We start from the raw sequence: 10162 nt of genomic DNA, 5'->3' as shown, positions 1-10162 counted from the left end.
TGCACCTAGACACTATACTTGGCTTATGGCTCAGTAGCCTATACCCATTAAGAAAAATTAGAAGGAATCGATCCAAGATGACCATTTAGGAACAGCTCAGGATTGCAGCTTCCAGTGAAAGCACAGAGGGTTAGTGGATGCCGCATTTTTGTTGCCCACAGACTAGGAGATTCCCAGGTGGGGAAGACCCACAGGTCGCCAGCACGGCTGCTTTGCCCTGCGTGGCTGCTTTGTCAGCACCCCGGTGCAACAGTTCTCCGTACAAAATACATTGGTCCGGGTGCCCTTTTGGATGGTGATTGGAGCCACGGGAAGTCACCCATTCGTCTGTTTAAAAAGGGGACTGAACAGGGAACCAGGACAGTAGATTCCAGGACAAAAAAAGCGCCACGAATGTCAGTGCCACTGTTTAAGCCAGCACACTGAGTCACTGCATGGGAAAACACACAGATCCCGGTGCCTCTTCAACAGGCGACTGGAACACCAACTAAAAAAAAAAAAAGGCTTTGAGGCAGGGAGCCAGACGATCAGGCTCGGCTGGTCCCACCTCCACAAAAGAACAGCAATCAGAAGCTCTCTGGATTGAGAGTTTCACAGCAAGCGCAGATGAACCCTGGATGGTCCAGCTCTGTGGGGGAGGGGCGTCCACCATTACCGAGGCAGTCCAAAACTACGGAGGTAGTCAGCCAATGCTGAGGCAGCCCGCCATTGCCAAGGCAACCCGCCATTGCTGAGGCAGCCTGCCATTGCCAAGGCAATCTACATTACAGAGAGAGTCCGCCAATACAGAAGTGAGCCACCATTGCCAAGGCAGTTCTAACGATACCCATATAAACAGGACTGCAGGGAAGTCCACTCTACAGCTGGGAGGAGCCCACGGCAGCTCAGCAAAGCCTCTACAGGCAGAAAGTGACTAGGCTGCCTCCTTGCTGGGCAGGGCAGGTCTGAAGGAAAAAAAAAAAAAGAAGGCAGCAGCACAATGGAAACTCATAAATAAAGCCTTAACTCCCTGGGACAGAGCACCTGGGAACAAAAAGTGGTTTATGAGTTGTGCTGCAGCAGACCTAAACATACCTGCCCAGCAGCTCTGAATGAACAATGGAGCTCACAGCTCAGCATTTGAGCTCCTATAAAGAACAGATTATCTCCTCAAGCAGCTCCCTGACCCCTGTATATCCAAAGAGCCACCTCATAAAGGAGAAATCAGACTGACATTTGGAGGGTATCCTTCTGGGACAAAGATAGCAGAAGAAGAAAACTGGTAGCAACACTTACAGTTCTGCAGCTGCTGCAGGTGATCCCCAGGAAAGCAGGGCCTGGAGTGGACCTCAGCAGACCTACAGCAGAGGGATCAGACTGTGAGAAGGAAAACTAAGAAACAGAAATAACCTCATCATCAACAAACAGAATGTCCACGCAGAGACCCAATCTGAAAGTCAGCAACTACAAAGATGACAGGTGGATAAATCCATAAGGATTGGAAGAAACCAGTGTAAAAAGGATGAAAACACCCAAAATCAGAACACCTCTCCTCCTACAAGGGATCACCACTCCTCACCAGCAAGGGAACAAGGTTGGAGGGAGAACAAGTGTGATGAAATGACAGAATCAGACATCAGGAGGTGGGTAGTAAGAAACTTCTGTGAACTAAAAGAACATGTTCCTGCCCAATGCAAAGAAACTAAGAACCTTGAAAAAAGATTTGACGAAATGCTAACGAGAATGGACAAAATAGAAAGGAATATAAGTGAACTGATGAAGCTGAAAAACACAACAGGAGAACTTCCCGAAGCATGCACAAGTTTCCACAACCGAATTGACCAAGCAAAAGAAAGGATATCAGAGGTCGAAAATCAACTCAATGAAATAAAACGGGAAGGCAAGACAAGAGAAAAAAGGGTGAAAAAGGGTGAACAAAGTCTCCAAGAAATGTGGGACTGTGTGAAAAGACCTAATCTACGTTTGATAGGTGTACCTGAATGCAACGAAGAGAATGAATCCAAGCTGGAAAATACTGTTCAGGATATTATCCAGGAAAACTTCACCAACCTAGCAAGGCAGGCCAATATGCAAGTCCAGGAAATACAAAGAACACCTCAAAGATATTCGTCAAGAAGAGCAACCCCAAGCCACATAATCGTCAGATTCACCAGGGTTGAAATGAAGGAGAAAATACTAAGGGCAGCCAGAGAGAAAGGTCGGGTTACCCACAAAGGGAAGCCCATCAGACTCACAGCAGATCTCTCAGCAGAAACCCTACAAGCCAGAAGAGAGCGGAGGCCAATATTCAACATCCTAAAAGAAAAGAACCTTCAATCCAGAATCTCCTATCCAGCCAAACTAAGCTTCATAAGTGAAGGAAAAATAAAATCCTTTGGGAACATGCAAGTACTCAGAGATTTTGTCACCACCAGGCCTGCTTTACAAGAGGTCCTGAAAGAGACTCTACACATATAAAGGAACAACCAGTACCAGCCACTCGAAAAACATGCCAAATGGTAAAAAGAATCAACACAATGAAGAATCTGCATCAACTAATGGGCAAAACAGACAGCTAGCACCAAAATGGCAGGATCAAATTCACACATAACAATATTAACCCTAAATGTAAATAGACTTAATGCCCCAATCAAAAGACACAGGCTGGCAAATTGGATAAAAAGCCAAAAGCCATCAGTGTGCTGTATCCAGGAAACCCATCTCATATGTAAGGATACACAAAGGCTCAAAATAAAGGGATGGAGGAAGATTTACCAAGCAAATGGAGAGCTAAAAAAAGCAGGAGTTGCAATTCTCATCTCTGATAAATTAGACTTTAAAGCAACAAAGATCATAAGAGACAAAGAGGGACATTACATAATGGTAAAAGGATCAATGCAACAGGAAGAGCTAACGATCCTAAATATATATGCACCCAATACAGGAGCACCCAGATACATAAGGCAAGTTCTTAATGACTTACAAAGAGACTTAGACTCCCACACAATTATAGTGGGTGACTTTAACACCCCATTGTCAATATTAGACAGATCAACCAGACAGAAAATTAACAAGGATATCCAGGACTTGAACTCAGACCTGGACCAAGCAAACCTAATAGACATTTACAGAACTCTCCACCCCAAATCCACAGAATATACATTCTTCTCAGCACCACATCACACCTACTCTAAAATTGACCACATAATCAGTAGTAAATCACTCCTCAGCAAATGCAAAAGAGCGGAAATCATAGCAAACAGTCTCTCAAACCACAGTGCAATCAAGTTAGAACTCAGAATTCAAAATTAACCGAGAACCACACAGCTTCATGGAAACTGAACAACCTTGCTCTTGAATGTTGACGGATACACAATGAAATGAAGGCAGAAATAAAGATGTTCCTCGAAACCAACGACAATGAAGACACAACTTACCAGAATCTCAGGGACACATTTAAAGCAGTCTCTAGAGGAAAGTATATAGCAATAAATGCCCATATGAGAAGCAAGGAGAGATCAAAAATTGACACCCTATCGTCAAAATCAAAAGAGCTAGAGGAGCAAGATCAAAAAACCTCAAAGTCTAGCAGAAAACAACAAATAGCTAAGATCAGAGCAGAACTGAAGGAGATAAAGACACAAAAAACTCTTCAAAAAATCAATAAATCCAGGAGCTGGTTTTTTGAAAAGATCAACAAAATAGAGAGACCACTAGCCAGATTAATAAAAAAGAAAAGAGAATAACCAAATTGATGCAATAAAAAACGATAAAGGGGATATCACCACAGATTCCACAGAAATTCAAACCATCATCAGAGATTATTACACACAACTCTATGCACATAAACTAGTAAACCTGGAAGAAATGGATAAATTCCTGGACACTTGCCTCCTGCCAAGCATAAACCAGGAAGAAGCCGAAACCCTGAACGGATCCATAACAAGGTCTGAAGTTGGGGCAGCAATTAAAAGCTTGCCACCCCAAAAAAAGCCCAGGTCCAGATGGGTTCACATCCAAATTCTACCAGACATACAAAGAGGAGCTGGTACCATTCCTTCTGAAACTATTCTGAACAATACAAAAAGAGGGAATCCTTCCCAAATCATTTTATGAGACCAACACCATTCTCATACAAAAACCCATTGGAGGCTCAAAAAGAAAAGAAAACTTCAGGCCAATATCCATGATGAACATAGATGCAAAAATCTTCAATAAAATACTGGCAAGCGATTGCAAAGCACATCAAAAAGCTTATCCACCATGATCAAGTAGGCTTCATCCCGTGGATGCAAGGCTGGTTCAACATACGCAAGTCTATAAACGTAATTCACCACATAAACAGAACCAAAGACAAAAACCACATGATTATCTCAATTGATGCAGAGAAGGCCTTTGACAAAATTCAACAGCCTTTTATGCTAAAAACCCTCAATAAGCTAGGTATTGAAGGAACATATCTCAAAATAATAAAAGCTATTTACGACAAACCAATGGCCAATATCATACTGAATGGGCAAAAACTGGAAGCATTCCCCTTGAAATCTGGCATTAGACAAGGATGCCCTCTCTCACCACTCCTATTCAATATAGTACTGGATGTTCTAGCCAGAGCAATCAGGCAAGAAAAAGAAATAAAGGGCATTCAAATAGGAAAGGAGGAAGTCAAATTGTCTCTATTTGCAGATGACATGATTGTATATCTAGAAGACCCCATCGTCTCAGCCCCAAATCTCCTGAAACTGATAATCAAGTTCAGCAAAGTCTCAGGATACAAAATCAATGTGCAAAAATCACATGCATTCCTATTCACCAATAACAGACTTAAAGAGAGCCAAATCAAGAATGAACTTCCATTCACAATTGCCACAAAGGGAATAAAATACCTAGGAATACAACTAACAAGGAACGTAAAGGACCTCTTCAAGGAGAACTACAAGCCACTGCTCAACGAAATAAGAGAGGACACAAACAGATGGAGAAACATTCCATGTTCATGGTTAGGAGGAATCAATATCGTGAAAATGGCTATACTGCCCAAAGTAATTTACAGATACAACGCTATCCCCAACAAGCTACCAATGACCTTCTTCACAGAGCTGGAAAAAAATACCTTAAACTTCATGTAGAACCAAAAGAGAGCTCGCATAGCCAAGTCAATTCTAAGCAAAAAGAACAAAGCGAGAGGCATCACACTACCAGACATCAAACTATACTACAGGGCTACAGTAATCAAAACAGCATGATACTGGGACCAAAACAGAGGTATAGACCAATGGAACAGAACAGAGGTCTCGGAGGCAACACACCATATCTGCAACCATCTGATCTTTGACAAACCAGACAAAAACAAGCAATGGGGAAAGGATTCCGTGTTTAATAAATGGTGTTGGGAAAACTGGCTACCCATGTGCAGAAAGTAGAAACTGGACCCCTTCCTGACACCTTACACTAAAATTAACTCCAGATGGATTAAAGACTTAAACATAAGACTTAACACCATAAAAACCCTAGAAGAAAATCTAGGCAAAACCATTCAGGACATAGGTGTAGGCAACGACTTCATGATCAAAACACCAAAAGCATTAGCAACAAAAGCCAAAATAGACAAATGGGACCTAATCAAACTCCACAGCTTCTGTACGGCAAAAGAAACAATCATTAGAGTGAATCGGCAACCAACAGAATGGGAAAAAATTTTTGCAGTTTGCCCATCTGACAAAGGGCTGATATCCAGAATTTACAAAGAACTAAAACAGACTTACAAGAAAAAAACTAAAAAGCCCATTCAAAAGTGGGCAAAGGATGTGAACAGATACTTTACAAAAGAAGACATACATGAGGCCAACAAACATATGAGAAAATGCTCATCATCACTGGCCATCAGAGAAATGCAAATCAAAACTACACTGAGATACCATCTCACGCCAGTTAGAATGGCGATCATTAAAAAATCTAGAGACAACAGATACTGGAGAGGATGTGGAGAAATAGGAACGCTTTTACACTGTTGGTGGGAGTGTAAATTAGTTCAACCGTTGTGGAAGACAGTGTGGCGATTCCTCAAGGACCTAGAAATAGAAATTCCATTAGACCCAGCAATCCCATTACTGGGTATATATCCAAAGGATTATAAATCGTTCTACTATTAGGACACGTGCACACGAATGTTCATTGCAGCACTGTTTACAATAGCAAAGACCTGGAAACAACCCAAATGCCCATTGATGATAGACTGGACGTGGAAAATGTGGCACATATACACCATGGAATATTATGCAGCCATCAAAATCGATGAGTTTGTGTCCTTTGCAGGGACATGGATGAACCTGGAAACCATCATTCTCAGCAAACTGACAGAAGAGCAGAAGATCAAACACTGCATGTTCTCACCCACAGGTGGGTGTTGATCAATGAGAACACATGGACACAGGGAGGGGAGCACTACACACTGGGGTCTGTTGGGGGGATATAGGGGAGGGACGGTGGGGGGTGGGTGTTGTGGAGAGATAGCATGGGGAGAGATGCCAGATGTAAGTGATGGGTAGGAAGGCAGCAAATCACACTGCCACGTGTGTACCTGTGCAACAATCTTGCATGGTCTTCACATGTACCCCAAAACCTAAAATGCAATAAAATAATTTTTTTAAAAAAAAGAAAAATTAGAGTTATAACTGGAAGAAAAGTAGGAAAAAAAAGTCTATTTTGGAGAGTGAGATCTTTTAAAATGGTACAATCACCTAATAAAAAAGAGGGCAAAAAAATACTGTCTCATGAGTCCCATCAATAGACATGTTGGGTATAGGAGAAAAAAAAAAAAGAAAAATTAAAGAAGAGGTAGATTATTAGAAACTTCTAGACATCCACACCCAAAGTGAATTCCAAGCTTGGCTCAGTTCATATCTGTCCAGAGGCAGATATGGGGAAAATTGACCCAAAAATAATTCACTCATTAAGAAATCAGGGCTATAAGATGACTTCAGTTTTCCGGACATGTTAAGGAAATGTTTTCAAGCCAAATCTAAACAAGTAAAAGCAAATGTCTAGGTTAATAATGAGAAGTAACAGCTTTCCTGCTCTCCAATTCCTTTTGTTTTTCCTTTGGATGCATGGAGATTTTGAAAAAGTCTTGTCAACAAAACAAGCAATAAGGAATGACAAATTTTTATTGATTGACTTTCAGAAGGATTAAAGTAACATCTGGTTAGGATTCCATACTTATTTTAATCTTTCTTTAATTTCAAAATAGGAACAGTTCACTTGCTTTAGAAATTGAAAACATTAATTGATATATAATTATTTAACTTTGTGGGATTTTAAAAAAATATACCCAACTATGTAAATATTGATTCTTAATGGTGAAACCAACTAATTAAAGTGTTCTAGATTTATATGTCTTTTCCATGAGAATATTTCTTCTTTGTACTGCCTATAAGTTTAAAGTCAACTAAATTATATTTTATGAAATTTTCATAAAAACAACTATAACCTTCTCACCTAGACTTCAAAGAAACTATTTATCTTGGTTTGTCACACATGACATTGCCTCATCACCTGAGCCAGAAATCTTGAAATTACTATAAAATAGTAATACATTGGGCCTCTGACTTCACTAAAATTTTTAAAGCTGTGTTCAAAATAGATATTTAAGCTGCCTAGGATGTGCCTATTTCTGAAGGCCACTGAATGTAGAAATACTTTCACTGGGGCTCATTGTTTAATTAGTTTGTGCTTACATCTTCATGGATGTTTATGTGTCAAGTGGAATTTTATGACTATTTATAAGAGACATCTAGGGACCAGATACTTTAAACTTCTTTAGATGACAGATAAGCAGGTGATAGATAGATTGATATAATATGATATGATTGATATGATACGATTGATAAATGATAAGCTCTCAGTAGATATTAAAAGGAAAGGGGGCCACTTTGGTCAAACATAGGAAAGGCACTGTTGAAAATAGGATGAAAACCCTTGAGAATTATGGCACACGTTCTAGCTAAATATTCTAACAAGTTCTGATACCTGCTGTGCACCTGAAAGAAACTAGTCATTCCAATTTCCAATACACAAAAATGTTTGTGTAATTAAAATGACTTCATCTTTTTAAAAATAGCAGCTTTTTTTTCCATTTTTGGTAAATCAAATGACTCCCTCACTCAGACTTGATTTACCCAAATCACACTTGAGCTTTGTGAGTAATAATCTGCTGATTTTGATTGATAAAAAATCAGTCAAAATTTAAAAAAAAAAGAAAAAGGATAAAAATAAGCTAGAGATTTAATTTTCACATTTGTTAGGTAGACACGTCCTTTGAATCAATAGGTGCAATGTTTTCAGAAACTTCTCAGTAAACATCTAAATGTCAGGGCAGATTCTAGAGCTCTAACAGAATCCATGCAATGTACAGAGCTACCTGACTTCTATTAAAATCATTCTACTATCATCAGAGTTGTGCAATAAGTACCTTCAACAAGGAAGATAGTAATATTTCAAAGGCTTATTTTCAGGAAATTAAACACACCTTTTGTCAGAACTTAGAAAAACTGGTAAACCTGTGTAAATATAGTTCCCCTGGTGCAGGTTCACATGAATAACAACAAAGCAAAGCTCAAAATTTTACCATTAAAGAATGATGCTATTTGATAATCAGTTAACTGCAAATATTTATTATGCATCTGCTATGTGTCATGCTGGCCTTTGGGGAGTAAGTTAGATATAGAAAACAATGATAGAAAAGGATAGTCAGCTGTTTAAAATATACTTTGTTCTGGAAGTCTGTGATTATTCATTCCCATGTGAGGTAATAACCATTACCAACCACCTGTAAGTACCAAACACTTCTACTCACTGGGGGTACAAAATAAATAAGATGTAGTCTGTGCTACAGATGAGATCACAGCCTAATGGGAGAGAGACCACAGTGCTTACCATGTGCTAAGCTATATAGCAGTGTGATAATGAAGATTAAGAAGTTAAAAAAACACACATTTCATATAGTCACTTTAGTTTGAAAGTAAAGAGTTTAAGACGAGCTTCAGAAGTTTTGGAGTGACAGAGCTTCATTTCATCTTCACTACCCACATGGAGCTCAATCTCTCCAACCCTAGAAGGCTTGTTTCTACCACGGTTGGTGTGTTTGCAGTCTCTAGTTTTCAGCAATGGAACACCCAGATATGTGTTCCCTGTTATGAAAACATGTGAAAGTTGCTTTTAACCGTTTTGAATGTCTCCTTTCAACTGAAAGTATTCTATCTCTTAAATCTAAAATATCACATCCAACTCTCCCAGTCACAACTCTTTCTCTTTACAGATTTTCCACGCCCTGCTGCCATTGCTACCTAAAGTCACTCTCAAAGAAACTTTCATTTTCTTCCTCCCAGTTCTCTCCTGTCTGGCCCAAGTCTCATGGTCTATCACTTCAAATATTCTCTCATCATTGACTATTGTCCTTGAAAATAGAAATAATAAAAACCACTGGATCCATTTTACCATTGCTGTGCCCCACTTCTGCACCTACATTCTATGAAGAGAATCATACAGCCATGGGATGTGGCACCAAAAAGAAATGTTGTTTCTGGCTTTGGTCAAGCCTTTGGGGCTGATCAGCAGTCCTTTTGTGTGTCTTTAAGCTGCTACTTTTGCCTTTACTGTTTACAATTCTTCAGACTCCTTTTTCAAATGCCATTTTACCCATTCACACTGGATTATCTTACCCTCTTCATAACATAGAAAACACATGTTATTTACTGTATTAGTTCATTTTCACACTGCTATAAACAATGACCTGAGACTGGGTTATTTATAAACAAAAGATGTTCAATTGACTCACAGTTCTGTATGGCTGCAGAGGCCCCAGAAAACTTACAGTCATGACGGAGGGTAAAGGGGAAGCAAACACCTTCTTCAAAAGGCAGCAGGAGAAAGAAGGGAAACCACAAAACACTTTTAAAACTATCAGATCTCATGAAACTCCCTCACTATCACAAGACTAGCATAAGGGAAACTGATCCCATAATCCAATCACCTCCCACCAGGTCCCTCCCTCAACATGTAGGGATTACAATTCAGGATGTGATTTGTGTGGGGACACAGAGCCAAACCATATTATTCTACCCTGAACCTTCCCAAATCTTACGTCCTTTTCACATTTCAAAATCAATTATACCTTCCCAAAAGT

The sequence above is a fragment of the Sapajus apella genome, unplaced genomic scaffold (genome assembly GCF_009761245.1).
Source record: "Sapajus apella isolate SASKATOON/1434 unplaced genomic scaffold, GSC_monkey_1.0 scaffold39, whole genome shotgun sequence".
Classification (NCBI taxonomy): domain Eukaryota; kingdom Metazoa; phylum Chordata; class Mammalia; order Primates; family Cebidae; genus Sapajus; species Sapajus apella.
This window is presented reverse-complemented; position numbering follows the sequence as displayed.